The sequence below is a fragment of the Artemia franciscana genome, chromosome 3, assembly GCF_032884065.1.
Source record: "Artemia franciscana chromosome 3, ASM3288406v1, whole genome shotgun sequence".
In the NCBI taxonomy this organism is placed as follows: Eukaryota; Metazoa; Arthropoda; class Branchiopoda; order Anostraca; family Artemiidae; genus Artemia; species Artemia franciscana.
The window spans coordinates 4,084,912-4,098,665 of NC_088865.1; the positions used below are offsets into that span (position 1 = coordinate 4,084,912).

General features: G+C 32.0%; 1 protein-coding gene across 5 annotated transcripts in view; it reads right to left on the reverse strand.

Moving 5' to 3' along the window:
• Positions 1-13,754, reverse strand: part of LOC136024775 (E3 ubiquitin-protein ligase MARCHF5-like) — an 87,749-nt gene that overhangs the window by 41,756 nt on the left and 32,239 nt on the right. The window lies entirely within an intron of this gene.

Consider the following 13,754-nt stretch of genomic DNA (forward strand, 5'->3'; position numbering starts at 1 on the left):
AAATTACGACAACTAATTTCATGACGTCAGTCGACACAGAAACATGACGTCACCTGATCCACAGACAGACAGACAACTTATTTTTATATATATAGATAGATATAGGTACAGTTTCATTTCAGTTTTTTTTTCTTTTTAGTTTTTTCTTTTCTTAGTTTTTTTCTTTTTTAGTTTTTCTTTTTTAAGTTTCTTCTTTTTATTGATTTGTTTTCTTCAATTTGTCAATGTTCATTCTAACATTGACACTTGGAAAAATCTTTACGTGCCAAGCAAGCTAAAGCTCCAACAATTTATAATAAACCTCAAAACTTTGGGTATCTGTTTTAAGGTTTTCGAATTACCTCAATCTTTTGTCAAAATATATTGAAATATTTGTGCAATTCCCAGTTTTTTTTTAGTTTTTTCTTTTTTTAGTTGTTTAGCTTTTTTTAGTTTTTTTTTCTTTTTAGTTTTTTACCTTTTTATTTTTTTTTTACATTTTTTCTTCTTTCAGTTTTTTCTTTTTTAGTTTTTTTTTAGTCTTTTCTTTTTAGTTTTTTTTAGTTTTTTACCATTTTTCTTTTTTCAGTTTTCTTTTTCTTCTTTATTTTTCAGACGTCATATGCAAGCCCTCAATACAAAATACATACAATTTATTTTTATATATAGATAAGATATAATCTGGCGTAACAGACATAGTGTAACAGACATAAAAGACAGACAACTTATTTTTATATATATAGATTTTTATATATATAGATACAGTTTCTTCTTTAGTTTTTTTTTCTTTTTTAGTTTTTTCTTTTTTTTTAGTTTCTTCTTTTTATTGATTTGTTTTTTTCAATTTGTCAATGTTCATTCTAACATTGACACTTGGAAAAATCTTTACGTGCCAAGCATGCTAAAGCTCCAACAGTTTATATTAAACCTCAAAAATTTGGGGTATCTGTTTTAAGGTTTTCGAATTACTTTAATCTATTGTCAAAATATGTTGAAATATTTGTGCAATTCCCAGTTTTTTAGTTTTTTAGGTTTTTTAGTTTTTTTTTAGTTTTTTAGCTTTTTTATTTTTTTACGTTTTTTCTTTTTAGGTTTTTTCTTTTTTTAATTTTTTGAATTTTTTTTTTTTTTTTAGTTTTTTCTCTTAGTTTTTTTTTAGTTTTTTACCATTTTTCTTTTTCGAATTACTTTAATCTATAGTCAAAATATTTCGAAATATTTATGCAATTTCCAGTTTTTACATTCTAGTTTGTTTTCTTTTATATATATAGAAGATATAATCTGGCGTAACGGACAGACAACTTATTTTTATATATATAGATATAAATATATATAAATATATATATATATATATATATATATATATATATATATATATATATATATATATATATATATATATAAATATATATAAATATATATATATATATATATATATATATATATATATATATATATATATATATATATATATATATATATATATATATATATATATATATAAATAAGTTGTCTGTCTGTCTGTCTGTGGATCAGGTGACGTCATGTTTCTGTGTCGACTGACGTCATGAAGTTAGTTGTCGTCATTTTTGCTATGACGGTGACGTCATTAAAGATATTTAAGACATATATGTTCACGTAGAAATCTATTAATGTTTAAGTTTAAAATGACTGATGAACTTACAATGGCAAAAGCCGATGAAGAAGCGCAAAGAGTCTATGCCAAAAAACTTGCTGCTGATAGAGAAAGTCAGAAAAGAAAGCGTGCCGAGGAATCAAAAGAACAGCAAGGAAACAGGCTTGAGGCTAAAGAACGCAAAACTGCGCAGTTAGATGAAGATCCACCTGGACAGTGAGAGTCAAAACATATCAAAACTGAAAATGATAGCGATGATGATTGGGTTTGGGATTTTGACTTGGATAAGGTCATCAATGCCTACCAGATTTTAGTTAAAAAAAACAAAGGTTCGGCGATATGTATTTCATAGTGAAGCTGAAAAATAAAGAAGAAAACGAAAACTGAAAAAAGAAAAAATGTAAAAGACTAAAAAATACTAAAAAGAAAAAACACTCAAAGAGAAATTACAGACCAGGACACAAATGACGACCAGGACAGAGGGAATATAAATAACGACCGGGACACTCAAAGAGAAATTACAGACTGGGATACCGGGACACAAATGACGACCGGGACACAGGGAATATAAATGACGACCAGGACACAGGTATTTAAGAATATCGTTCAAAGAAAAATTTTTAATTGTAAGAAGACCATTGAAAGAGAAATTTCTAATTGTAAAATGACTGAAGAACCTACAATGGCAACGGTACCACCATCAAAGTAGATAACCAGTGGGTTGTTCCATATTCCCCATTATTATCAAAAACATTTAATGCACACATAAACGTTGAATACTGTAACTCCGTAAAGGCAATCAAATTTACATCAGGAATTTATAACTTCACTTTAGTTATTATAGAAGATTTGTGCGTACGTATGGCAAACAAACCTCTTCAGGATTTGGGAATGCCTTCACCTAACCGTATCGCTGCTGTTTCGACATGTGTAGAATTGGATCGTGAACAAAGTTACAGTACGAGTGATCTATTGTCGTATGTACAAAATAACATTTCCAAGTTAACGTCGGAACAAAAAGACATTTATGATACGATAGACTCAATTTCAGGACGTATACGACTACCTGCTGATTTCTGTAATTTAGTGACGTTCGAAAATGAATTGATTGAAAAAGTATTTCCGAATATTCTAAAAAATTATAAAAATAATAAATGGCTAAGTGAAAGAGCGATTCTCGCACCCAAAAATATAGACGTCCACGAAATCAACAATATTGTTTTGACCAAGATTCGAGACCAAGCAGTCCTTTACAAGTCAGTCAACACAGTTTTGGAACCAAATGAAGCGGTTAATTATTCATCTGAATTTTTAAATTCCATAGATCTTTCAGGGTTTCCACCACACGTGCTACAGCTAAAAATAGGCTTACCAATAATACTTTTAAGAAATATCAACCCACCAAAGCTTTGCAATGGCACGCGACTTGCCGTAAAAAAAAACAATGGAAAACCTAATAGAGGCCACAATCTTGACTGGACCTTTTGAGGGTGAGGCTGTTCTTATTCCTCGCATTCCCATGATTCCAACGGATCTGCCTTTTCAATTTAAAAAATTGCAATTCCCAATTCGATTAGCATTTGCAATCACCATTAACAAAGCTCAAGGTCAATCATTAGAAAAATGTGGTTTAGATCTTAATACTGATTGTTTTTCCCATGGACAATTGTACATTGCATGTTCGAGGGTCGGTAAACCTGACAATCTATTTATATGCTGCGACAATTGGACAGCAAAGAATGTTGTATATTCGCAAGTTTTACGCAGTTAATTTGTATTGTATCTATCTATCTATCTATCTATATAAAAACGAGTTGTGTGTATGCATGTTTGTTTGTTTGTAAAAAGAGCGTTTGCATATGACGTCATTATTAGTACATACGGCTTTGTATATGCACAGACAATGGGAAAGCCAAGAATGTTGTATATTCGCAATTTTTACGTAGTTTAAACTCCTGCAGACGAAATGAATGCTTGCCTGAAAAATTCTAATTTATGGGCACACGTAAAAATATTAAAATTAACTACAAATATGCGTGTCCGATTGCAAAACGATGACTCTCGTCAAACATTTTCAGATCAATTGCTGGCAATTGGAAACGGAAAGCTCCCAGTAGTGGGAAAGCCAAAAATGTTGTATATTCGCAATTTTTACGTAGTTTGAAACACATATATAAATCTATCTATATTCACAGGTGGGACACAGGGACACAACTACAATGGCGCGTAACTAATATGGCGCGTAACGACTTACGCGCGCGGGGGGGTGGGGGGGGGGGGGGTGATGTGGCTTGGGGGGGCACGAGGCGCCCCCACCAACTAGGTTTTGGGGTTTTGGGGTATATATATAAAAATGTACTGTCGTCTGTTACACTATCTTTACCGTTACACATTATTATCGTTACATGAGCTCACAAAATTGAGGCTGGTGATTGCACAAATATTTCAATATATTTTGACAATGGATTAAAGCAATTCGAGAACCTTAAAACAGAAAATAAAATTTTGAAGTTTAGTAGAAATTGTTGAAGCTTAGAATGCTAACTGCTCATAGAAAATTTTTCAAAGTGTTAATTAACATCAAAAAGAAATTATTATTAAATTGCTTAAAATGTAAAAAACTGGTGATTGCACAGATATTTCTATATATTTTGACAATAGATTCAAGCAATTCGAAAAGCTTAAAACAGAAAACTAAACCAATTTACGTCATCAGTTCGATCCAAAAATGACATAGCGTTGCCGGGACCCAGAACACAAGGACAATGAGAATCCATATATAGAAACCTGCCGCGTGCCACGCTGGGGCCTGCGGGGACCGGTGGCAAAAAGAAAAAACTAAAAATGAAAAACTAAAAAGGAAAAGAACTAAAAAAAGAAAAACTAATAAAGGAGAAAAAAAATAAAGAAGAAAAAGAAAACTAAAAACAGAAGAAAAAAACTAAAAAAATAAAAAACTTAAAAAATGAAAAAACTAAAAAACAAACTAAAAAAGAAAAAATTAAAAAAGAAAAAAAATTAAAGAAACAAAACTAAAAAATAAAAAAAAAAACTAGAAAAAAAAATTAAAATGAAAAAACTAAAAAAAGGAAACTAAAAATAGAAAAAATAAAAGAGGAAAATAAAGAAAAGCCACAGCTCAATGGCAATCATTTAAAAAAAACTAAAAAACAAGAGCTAAGAGCTCATATGGCACTTGTGACGAGGCGAGAAGAGCTAAGAGCCAAGAGATCATATGGTATGAGCTCTAACAAAATTCTATGAATCAATAGATTGATTTAAAAAGGAAAATAAGAGGGTTAATGCCGGTCAAGATTTAAAATATGAGCTCTGAGTCAGAAAGTCCTTCTAAATATCAAAGTTCATTAAGATCCGATCACCCACTCGTAAGTTATAAATACCTAATTTTTACTAATTTTTCCTCTCCCTTTTGCACCCCAGATGGTCGAATCTGGGAAAACAACTTTATCAAGTCAAATTGTGCAGCTCCCTGACACGCCAACCAATTTTCATCGCCCTAGCACGTCCAGAAGTACCGAACTCGCCAAATCAATGAACCCCTCCCCCCAACTCCCCCCAAAGAGAGCGAATCCAGTACGATTCTGTCAATCACGTATCAAGGACATTTGTTTATTCTATCCACCAAGCTTCATCCCGATTCCTCCACTCCAAGTGTTTTTCCAAGATTTCCCCCTCCAACTCCCCCCAATGTCAAAAGATCTGGTCGGGATTTGAAATAAGAGCTCTGAGACATGAATTCCTTCTAAAAATCAAATTTCATTACAATCCGATCATCTATTCGTAAGATAAAAATACCCCAATTTTCATGTTTTCCAAGAATTCCTGTTTCCCCCCTCCAACTCCCCCGAATGTCACAGGATCTGGTCGGAATTTGAAATTAGAACTTTAAAGCACAAGATCCTTCTAAATATCAAATTTCATTAAGATCTGGCCACCCTTTCGTAAGCTACAAATACCTCAATTTACCCCCCCCCCCCAATTCCACCAAAGAGAGCAGATCCGGTCCAGTTATGTCAGTCCACGTATCTTAGACAGGTTTCTATTCTTCCCATCCAGTTTCATCCTGATCTCACCGCTTTAAGTATTTTTTAAGATTTCCGGTCCCCCCCCCAACTGCCCCCGCCCCATTTACACTTGATCCGGTTGAGATTAAAAATAAGATATCTGAGTTACGAGGTCCTTCTAAATATGAAGTTTCATGAAGATCCGATCACTCCTTCGTAAGTTGAAAATACGTCATTTTTGCTTATTTTTCAGAATTACCCACCCCCCCCCCCCAATTGAGCGGATCCGTTCCAATTGTGTAAATCACGTATGCAAGACTTCTGCTTATTTGTTCAGCCAAGTTTCATCCCAATCCCTCCAATCTAAGCGTTTTCCATCATTTTAGGTTTCCCCACCCCAAACTTCCCCCAATGTCACCAAATCCTGTCAGGATTTAAAATAAGAGCTTTGAGACACGATATCCTTCTAAATATCAAATTTCATGGAGATCCAATCACCCGTTCGTAAGTTAAAAATACCTCATTCTTTCTAATTTTTCTGAATTAACCCCCCCCCCCCCCCAACTACCCCAAAGAGAGCGGATCCGTTCTGGTTTTTTCAATCATGTATCTAGGACTCGTGTTTTTTTTTCACCTTCCCGATCCCTCCACTCAAGTGTTTTCCAAGTTTTAGGTTTGCCCCTCCCAACTCACCCCCAATGTCACCAGATCCGGTCGGGTTTAAAATATGAGCTCTGAGCCACGATATCGTTCTAAATGTCAAATTTCATTAGGATGAAATCACCCGTTTATAAGTTAAAAATACCTCGTTTTTTCTAATTTTTCTGAATTTCCGAAATAGATCCCTCCTAACTCCCCCAAAGAGAGCAGATTCGGTCCGATTATGTCAATCACTTATGTAGGACTTGTGTTTATTCTTCCCACCAAGTTTCATCCCGATCTCTCCACTCTAAGCATTTTCCAAGAGTTCCAGCCCCCCCAACTCCCCCCAAATGACACTGGATCCGGTCGGGATTTAAAATAAGAGTTTTAAGACACGATATCCTTCTAAACATCAAATTTCATTGAGATCCGATCACCCGTTCGTAAGTTGAAAATACCTCATTTTTTCTAATTCTGAAGAATTACTCCCCCCCCCCAACTACCCCAAAGAGAGCGAATCAGTTCCGATTATGTCAATCATGTATCTGTGACTTGCGCTTATTTTTCCCATCAAGTTTCATCCCGATCCCTCCACTCTAAGTGTTTTCCAAGATTTTAGGTCCCCCCCACTCTAACTCCCCCCAATAGCATCAGATCCGGTCGGGATTTAAAATAAGAGTTCTGAGACGCAATATCATTCCAAACATCAAATTTCATTAAGATCCAATCACCCGCTCATAAGTTAAAAAATACTTCATTTTTTCTATTTTTTTTTTAATTAACCGGCCCCCCATTCACCCCCCCCCCCCAGATGGTCAAATCGGTAAAACTATTTCTAATTTAATCTGGTCCGGTCCCTGATACGCTTGCCAAATTTCATCGTCCTAGCTTACCTGAAAGTGCCTAAAGTAGCAAAACCGGGACTTTAGGTTTCCCCCGTCCAACTCCCCCCAATGTCATCAGATCCGGTCGGTATTTAAAATAAGAACTCTGAAACACAATATCATTCCAAACCTCAAATTTTATTAAGATCCAACCACCCACTCATAAGTTAAAAGTACTTCATTTTTTCGATTTTCTTGCGAATTAACCGGCCCCCCACTCCCCCCAGATGGTCAAATCGGGAAAACGACTATTTCTAATTTAATTTGGTCCGGTCCCTGATACGCTTGCCAAATTTCATCGTCCTAGCTTACCTGGAAGTGCCTAAAGTAGCAAAACCGGGACCGACAGACCGACAGAATTGGCGATTGCTATATGTCACTTAGTTAATACCAAGTTTCTCTCTACCACTCTATCTTACCACTCTATCTTAATTTTCTCTACCACTCTATCTTAATCAAGTATTCAATAATACAATCTGTATTAAAAGTTACTGTAGTACATTGGCTTTAATGCTCTCTTTCGAATTCGAAGGATGTGAGTTCAAGTAACTTCCATTTTCTCTACCACTCTACATTATCCAAGTATTCAATAATACAATCTGTATTAACATTTATCGCTGTCAATTTCTATTAAATTATACTGTTTGTTTGTCTGTTACACTATTTGCAATCTATTATAAAAACTAAAAACTAAAAAAACTAAAAAAAAAAAAAAAAAAAAAAAAAATTATAATTGGAAAAAATCTAAAAAAAATAGAAAAATCTTGACAAAAAAAAAAGTAATAAAGAAAATCTACATATGAAGCAATATTCAAACTGACGTCATTGCAATATAAGGAAGTTTTCATTCCTTTCAGGAAGAAACGAGAAGCCAGACTTGCAGTTGAAAGAGAAAGTAAAAAAAGAAGGCGTGCATAATGTCAATTTTGGCTACAGACAAAAAGAAATAAATAAAGATAGAGAATTAGCCCACAAAAGTGCTTCAAAATAACATTTAAAGACAATAGATAAAAGAGAAAGCTCTAGAATAAATACATCACGATAAGTCACAAATACCTAACCCCCCCCCCCCCCCGAGTAAAAAAAACATTAGAGATTTTTTCCGTAATAGCCCCGTTCTAAACGGACCTATGTAAAGCAAAAAATTTAATATCTAAAATAATATGAGACCTGAAGTTGAACAGACCAGGAATAGTTTATTTACAGCGAAGATGTATTGAGGGTTTTTCTTCGAGGGGGAGGCATTTTTCCTAGAGGGGTTTCATTGGGGTTCCAAAAAATAAAAACCCAACAAAAATTTGTTTGTATGCATTTTTGTTCCGGTTTTATGAGTCAGACAAAAACACGGAGGGGGAGGGGTTCAAACCCTGAATCCCATCCTTAGATACAACCTTGATTTATAGAATACTGTACATGTTTAGAACACACCTGTAGAACTGAGATAGCTCCATATGACAACGCAAGACAATAGAAAGAAGCAGCCATTGCGAATGGAACAAGAATGTAGGTCAATAAGATCATGATGATTGAGTAAAAACCAGAGGGACAGTAGGAAGATCTTGTCCTCCATACAACTGAGATGTCGCAAATAAGTCGCTAAAAATGAAAAAATTAATATTATTAATTTTTCCATACTTCTGAGCAGATACATTTTTGAGAAATATACTTGAAATAATAACTAATGTTAAAACCTTTCAATAAATAAAGATATAACAATGAATTCTGTATTTGATATGAATTACTAAATAGCTTATGTTTAGGTTTCACGAACATCAATTTTTCTTTTTTTCCTGAGTGAAGCATACGACTTTATTTTGTCTAACTTTATGAAAAAATCTCTGAGATACTTGCTCCAAAAATGTAAATAGAACCCAAATTTTAGCCAAGACTTCCCAAAAATATTCGTTCTTTATCAGAATTTGTCTTGGAAAACATATATAAAAATCACTTGTCAAGTATTAAGATTATCATCATGCTATAGCTATATGCACCAGTTACATAGCATGATTTTTGAGAACCATAGGCAACTCAAGATGATAATATTTTTTTTGGTGGGTAAAAACGTCCTATGAGCACACTGTCTATACATGACGATTGACAAAAAAATTAGAAAAAACATAAACTAAGAAAAAAATAACTTAGAAAATGAGGGAAATTTCAGCATTGTCTCTATACAAAAATCAACCCAGTGATTCACCTATAAATGACGACCGGGACACTCAAAGATACATTACAGACCGGGACACCAGAACACGAATGACAACCGGGAACCGGGACAGAGGGAATATAAATGACGACCGGGACGCTCAAAGAGAAATTACAGACTGGGACACTGGGACACAAATCACGACTGGGACACGTGGAAAATGAATGACGACCGGGACACAACCACAACGGGGACGCCGGGGGGCACAGGGAAGATATGCAAATGACGACCAGGACACAGGGAATGTTCGATTAGCAATCATCATCAACAAAGCTCAAGGGCAATCATTAGAATAATGAGATATATAGATCTGAATACGGATTGTTTTTCCCATGGACAATTATATGTTGCATGTTCAAGAGTCGGTAAACCTGACAATCTATTTATATGCAAAGACAATGGGACAGTGAAGAGCGTTGTACATTCGCAAGTTTTACGGAGTTAAAAACATATATATATATATATATATATATATATATATATATATATATATATATATATATATATATATATATATATATATATATATATATATATATATATATATATATATATATATATATATATATATATATATATATATATATATATATATATATATATATATATATAAAAATAAGTTGTCTGTCCGTTACGCCAGATTATATCTATATATATAAAAATAAGTTGTCTGTGTGTGGATCTGTGGATGGATCAGGTGACGTCACCTGAAAAAAACTGGATCAGGTGACGTCAAAACTGAAAAAACTAAAAAAAGGCAAAAACTACAAAAAAAACTAAAAAATAATAAAAAAAATAAAAAAGCTAAAAAACTAAAAAAACTAAAAAAGGCAAAAACTACAAAAAAAACTAAAAACTAATAAAAAAGCTAAAAAACTATAAAAACTAAAAAAAAAGAAAAAAAATAAAAAAAAAACAAAAAACAAAAAAAAAAATAAAAAAGCTAAAAAACTAAAAAAACTAAAAAAACTAAAAAAAGGTAAAAAACTAAAAAAACTAAAAACTAAAAAAAGCTAAAAAAAGGAAAAAACTGAAAAATAAGCTAAAATAAAGGTAAAAACCAATAAAAAACTAAAAAAAAACTGAAAAAACTAAAAAAAGGCAAAAACTACAAAAAAAACTAAAAACTAATAAAAAAAGTAAAAAAGCTAAAAAACTAAAAAAACTTAAAAAACTAAAAAAAGGTAAAAAACTAAAAAAAATAAAAAATAAAAAAAAACTAAAAAAAAGGAAAAAACTGAAAAATAAGCTAAAATAAAGGTAAAAACCAATAAAAAACTAAAAAGAAAAAAAGGAAAAAACTAAAAAAAATTTTCATCTAAAAAACTAAAAAAAACTAAAAAAGGTAAAAACTAAAAGAACTAAAAAAGAAAAAAATAAATGACGACACTCAAAGAGAAAGCGACCAGGACAAAAGGAATGTTCGATTAGCAATCAACAAAGCACCGGGACACAGGGAGTATAAATGACGACCAGGACATAAGTAAAAAAAAACAAACTATCTATCTATATATATAAAAATAAGTTGTCTGTCTGTCTGTGGATATGTGGATCAGGTGACGTCATGTTTCGGCTGACGTCATGAAATTAGTTGCCGTCATTTTTGCTTTGACGATGCTTAGTATATTGTAAAACACATTAATTTGGTTAATAATATACCATTTAAAACACCAAAATGAACATTCTGGAGTAGTCACTCGATGAGAGAGGGTGTCAGAACGGAGAATGAAGGTCCCAGGTTCAAATCCTGGTTAGGCTAAAAAAAGTAAAAAACTAAAAACTAAAAAAAAACTGAAAAAACTAAAAAAAGGCAAAAACTACAAAAAAAAATAAAAACTAATAAAAAAAAAGCTAAAAAACTAAAAAAAACTATAAAAACTAAAAAACTAAAAACTAAAAAAAAAACCTAAACTAAAAACTAAAAAAAACTTAAAAAAAAAAGGAAAAAACTGAAAAATAGAAGAGAAAAAGAAAACTAATAAAATTAATAAAAATAAAAAAAAAATAAAAAAGATAAAAACTAAAAGAACTAAAAAAGAAAAAAAAACTAAAAAAAGGAAAAAAACTGAAAAATAAAGGAGAAAAAGAAAACTAAAAAAGGTAATAGGCCACAGGTAATGTTCGATTAGCAATCACCATCAACAAAGCTCAAGGGGCAACAAAGCTCACCATCAAACAAAGAAACGGGACGCTCAAAGAGAAATTACAGACTGGAACACTGGGACACAAATGACGACCGGGATACTGGGAATATAAATGACGACCGGGACACAGGGAATGTTCAATTAGCAATCACCATCAACAAAGCTCAAGGGCAATCATTAGAATCATGAAGTATAGATTTGAATATGGATTGTTTTTCCCATGGACAATTATATGTTGCATGTTCAAGAGTCAGGTTTACCGACTCTTGAACATGCAACATATAATTGTTGCATGACGATGTTGAAATGACGATGGCGACTCAGGGAATGGTCGATTAGCAATCACCATCAACAAAGCTCAAGGGCAATCATTAGAATCATGAGGTATAGATCTGAATACGGATTGTTTTCCCATGGACCATTATATGTTGCATGTTCAACAGTCGGTAAACCTGACAATCTATTTATATGCACAGACAATGGGACAGCAAAGAATGTTGTATATTCGCAAGTTTTACGTAGTTAAAAACATATATATATATATATATATATATATATATATATATATATATATATATATATATATATATATATATATATATATATATATATATATATATATATACACACACATATATATATATATATATATATATATATATATATATATATATATATATATCTATATTCACAGGTGGGACATAGGGACACAACTACAATGGCGCGTAACGACTTACGCGCGCGGGGGGGCTTGGGGGGGGCGAAGCGCCCCCACCAACTAGGTGTTGGGGTGGCGCGAAGCGCCACCCCAACAGCTAGTATATATATAAAAATAAGTTGTCTGTGGATCTGTGGATCGTGGATCAGGTGACGTCACCTGAAAAAACTGGATCAGGTGACGTCAAAACTGAAAAAACTAAAAAAAGGCAAAAACTACAAAAAAAACTAAAAACTAATAAAAAAAAATAAAAAAGCTAAAAAACTAAAAAAACTAAAAAAAGGCAAAAACTACAAAAAAAACTAAAAACTAATAAAAAAGCTAAAAAACTAAAAAAAAGGCAAAAACTACAAAAAAAACTAAAAACTAATAAAAAAAATAAAAAAGCTAAAAAACTAAAAAAACTAAAAAAACTAAAAAAAGGTAAAAAACTAAAAAAACTAAAAACTAAAAAAAAACTAAAAAAAAGGAAAAAACTGAAAAATAAGCTAAAATAAAGGTAAAAACCAATAAAAAACTAAAAAAAAAAAACTGAAAAAACTAAAAAAAGGCAAAAACTACAAAAAAACTAAAAACTAATAAAAAAAGTAAAAAAGCTAAAAAACTAAAAAAACTAAAAAAACTAAAAAAACTAAAAAACTAAAAAAAGGTAAAAAACTAAAAAAAATAAAAAATAAAAAAAAAATAAAAAAAAGGAAAAAACTGAAAAATAAGCTAAAATAAAGGTAAAAACCAATAAAAAACTAAAAAGAAAAAAAAGGAAAAAACAAAAAAAAATTTTCATCTAAAAAACTAAAAAAACTAAAAAAGGTAAAAACTAAAAGAACTAAAAAAGAAAAAAATAAATGACGACACTCAAAGAGAAAGCGACCAGGACAAAAGGAATGTTCGATTAGCAATCAACAAAGCACCGGGACACAGGGAGTATAAATGACGACCAGGACATAAGTAAAAAAAAAAAACTAACAAAACTAAAAAGAAGGTAAAAACTACAAAAAAACTAAAAAGAAAAAAAAACTAATAAAAAAACTAAAAAATCTAAATAAACTAAAAAAGAAAAAAAAGGAAAAAAATAAAGGAGAAAAACAAAACTAAAAAACGAATGTATATACAGACCGGTACACCGGGATACAAATGACGACCGGGACACAGGGAATATAAATGACGACCGGGACACAGGGACACAACTACAACGGGGACACTGGGGGAAACAGGGGGATATAAATGACGACCGGGACAAAAAAACTAAAAAGAAAAAAAAACTAAAAACTAATAAAAAAACTAAAAAATCTAAAAATCTAAATAAGCTAAAAAAGAAAAAAAAAGGAAAAAAATAAAGGAGAAAAACAAAACTAAAAAACGAATGTATATACAGACCGGGACACCGGGATACAAATGACGACCGGGACACAGGGAATATAAATGACGACCGGGACACAGGGACACAACTACAACGGGGACACCGGGGGAAACAGGGGGATATAAATGACGACCGGGACACCGGGACAGGGAATGGTCGA